A 3,971-nucleotide genomic window follows, 5' to 3' on the forward strand; every position below is an offset into this window, starting at 1 on the left:
GTCTATGATTAAGATTACTGTAATATAAGCAATATATTCCAAAAGATTTAGAAGGTTTCCTTGCTGATTAACCATACTGATAATTTAACGAGAAACAGAAAGTCATGGGCTCCTTCATTGGGGTGACACTTTTAAACAAAAGCATTTATCATTTAACTAATGCTGTCTATTTCTTTGTATTGATGTAATAAAAGATGAATTGGGATGTGAGGGTAAATTCCAAAAGATTTAGAATGTTTTCTTTGTGATTAACAATACTGATAATTAAATGAGAAACAGAAAATCATGGGTTCTGTCATTGGGGTGGAATTTTTAAACAAAAGCATTTATCATTTAACTAATGCTGTTTATTTCTTTGTATTGATGTAATAAAAGATAGATTAGGCTGCAAATATTAACACAAAAAGACTTAGTAGGTTTCCTATGTGATTAAGTTATACTGACATTTCAACGCGAAGCCGAAAACCATGGGTTCCCTCATGGAGGTTTAAATTCAAGTTAAAAGCACTTTTGTTTTAAATTTTACTGGTTATTTCCTTCTATTGATGTAATAAAAGATAAAAAAGGGTGCCAGGAAAAATTCAAAAAAGATTTAGGAGTTTTTCTTGGTGATTAACCATACTTATAATTTAATGAGAAACAGAAAATCATGGGTTCTGTCATTGGGGTGGAATTTTTGAACAAAAGCATTTATCATTTAACTAATGCTGTTTATTTCTTTGTATTGATGTAATAAAAGATAGATTAGGCTGCAAACATTAACACAAAAAGACTAAGTAGGTGTCCTGTGTGATTAACTGTACTGACATTTCAACGCGAAGCTGAAAACCATGGGTTCCATCATGGAGGTTTAAATTCAAGTTAAAAGCACTTTTCTTTTAAATTTTACTGGTTATTTTCTTGTATTGATGTAATAAAAGATAAAAAAAGGGTGCCAAGATAAATTCAAACAAGATTTAGGAGTTTTACTTGGTGATCAACCATACTTATAATTTAATGAGAAACAGAAAATCATGGGTTCTGTCATTGGGGTGGAATTTTTGAACAAAAGCATTTATCATTTAACTAATGCTGTTTATTTCTTTGTATTGATGTAATAAAAGATAGATTAGGCTGCAAATATTAACACAAAAAGACTTAGTAGGTTTCCTATGTGATTAAGTTATACTGACATTTCAACGCGAAGCCGAAAACCATGGGTTCCCTCATGGAGGTTTAAATTCAAATTAAAAGCACTTTTGTTTTAAATTTTACTGGTTATTTCCTTCTATTGATGTAATAAAAGATAAAAAAGGGTGCCAGGAAAAATTCAAAAAAGATTTAGGAGTTTTTCTTGGTGATTAACCATACTGATAATTTAATGAGAAACAGAAAATCATGGGTTCTGTCATTGGGGTGGAATTTTTGAACAAAAGCATTTATCATTTAACTAATGCTGTTTATTTCTTTGTATTGATGTAATAAAAGATAGATTAGGCTGCAAACATTAACACAAAAAGACTAAGTAGGTGTCCTGTGTGATTAACTGTACTGACATTTCAACGCGAAGCTGAAAACCATGGGTTCCATCATGGAGGTTTAAATTCAAGATAAAAGCACTTTTGTTTTAAATTTTACTGGTTATTTTCTTGTATTGATGTAATAAAAGATAAAAAAAGGGTGCCAAGATAAATTCAAACAAGATTTAGGAGTTTTACTTGGTGATCAACCATACTTATAATTTAATGAGAAACAGAAAATCATGGGTTATGTCATTGGGGTGGAATTTTTTAACAAAAGCATTTATCATTTAACTAATGCTGTTTATTTCTTTGTATTGATGTAATAAAAGATAGATTAGGCTGCAAATATTAACACAAAAAGACTTAGTAGGTTTCCTATGTGATTAAGTTATACTGACATTTCAACGCGAAGCCGAAAACCATGGGTTCCCTCATGGAGGTTTAAATTCAAATTAAAAGCACTTTTGTTTTAAATTTTACTGGTTATTTCCTTCTATTGATGTAATAAAAGATAAAAAAGGGTGCCAGGAAAAATTCAAAAAAGATTTAGGAGTTTTTCTTGGTGATTAACCATACTGATAATTTAATGAGAAACAGAAAATCATGGGTTCTGTCATTGGGGTGGAATTTTTGAACAAAAGCATTTATCATTTAACTAATGCTGTTTATTTCTTTGTATTGATGTAATAAAAGATAGATTAGGCTGCAAACATTAACACAAAAAGACTAAGTAGGTGTCCTGTGTGATTAACTGTACTGACATTTCAACGCGAAGCTGAAAACCATGGGTTCCATCATGGAGGTTTAAATTCAAGTTAAAAGCACTTTTCTTTTAAATTTTACTGGTTATTTTCTTGTATTGATGTAATAAAAGATAAAAAAAGGGTGCCAATATAAATTCAAACAAGATTTAGGAGTTTTACTTGGTGATCAACCATACTTATAATTTAATGAGAAACAGAAAATCATGGGTTCTGTCATTGGGGTGGAATTTTTGAACAAAAGCATTTATCATTTAACTTATGCTGTTTATTTCTTTGTATTGATGTAATAAAAGATAGATTAGGCTGCAAATATTAACACAAAAAGACTAAGTAGATGTCCTGTGTGATTAACTGTACTGACATTTCAACGCGAAGTCGAAAACCATGGGTTCCCTCATGGAGATTTAAATTCAAGTTAAAAGCACTTTTCTTTTAAGTTTTACTGGTTATTTTCTTGTATTGATGTAATTAAAGATAAAAAAGGGTGCCAGGATAAATTCAAAAAAGATTTAGGTGTTTTTCTTAGTGACTCACTATATTAATTTTCTCTGTATGAACTGAAAATTATGAGCTCTTTTCCGAGCTTCAACTTCTGAATAAAATGATTTCTCACTTAATTAATGCTGATATTTCCCTTGTATTCATTTTATAACAGGTAGTTTAGGGTGCAAATATTAATCAAAGCAGGTTTAGGGTTAAGGTTAGGTTTAGGTTAAGGGTTAGGGTTAGGGTTAGGGTAAGTTTTTCGGTTAAATTGAAGTAGGGTAAAGGCATATTTACGAAATCATTTGCTGTATCAACTCGTCAATGTCACCGAATTGTCACGTGGTCTGTGAAGGGCGGAGTTGAAGCTGGATTGATACATATATATAGTGATTGTTGTTTAGGTTAAATTTCTTTACCAGCCATTTTACCTCACATTTAAACCTGAAACCATAAACTTGTTGTTGAACCCTGTATGGGGGTTAAGTTTTGAACTTATACTTCAGTAGAAGCTCTTTTAAGACGAAACAAAATTCATTTAATGTTCCGGTTTGCATTAAAATTTACAAATATCAATTATTGTAAATGACGAAATGAACTCTTCTTAAAACTCCCATAATAGATGTTAAGCTGTAATGTTTGATGTAAAAGGTTAAGGTTAAAAGATGAACCTTAAATGTCTTATTGAGTTTTCTAGGTATTAGTAAAATTGTGTAAAGTCAACACAACAGACATAACCGCAAGTTTCCAATTTTACTTCTGATTCCCAGGAACCTAACATTAGGGGCCTACATATTGCAAATCAATTTCAACAAGAGTACCCCCTCTAACTAATGATAATCATTAAAAATCATTTCATGAATATTAACAACACATATAAGCCTTCAAGTATAGCAACTCTCAATTTTTACAAACATTTTGACGGGTACTTTTTTCCCCCAAACTGTCCCTTGCTGCCAAAAGGTTCTTCGATTTCAACTGATTGTCTATGATTAAGATTACTGTAATATAAGCAATATATTCCAAAAGATTTAGAAGGTTTCCTTGCTGATTAACCATACTGATAATTTAACGAGAAACAGAAAGTCATGGGCTCCTTCATTGGGGTGACACTTTTAAACAAAAGCATTTATCATTTAACTAATGCTGTCTATTTCTTTGTATTGATGTAATAAAAGATGAATTGGGATGTGAGGGTAAATTCCAAAAGATTTAGAATGTT

Source organism: Magallana gigas, chromosome 4, assembly GCF_963853765.1.
Source record: "Magallana gigas chromosome 4, xbMagGiga1.1, whole genome shotgun sequence".
NCBI lineage: Eukaryota > Metazoa > Mollusca > Bivalvia > Ostreida > Ostreidae > Magallana > Magallana gigas.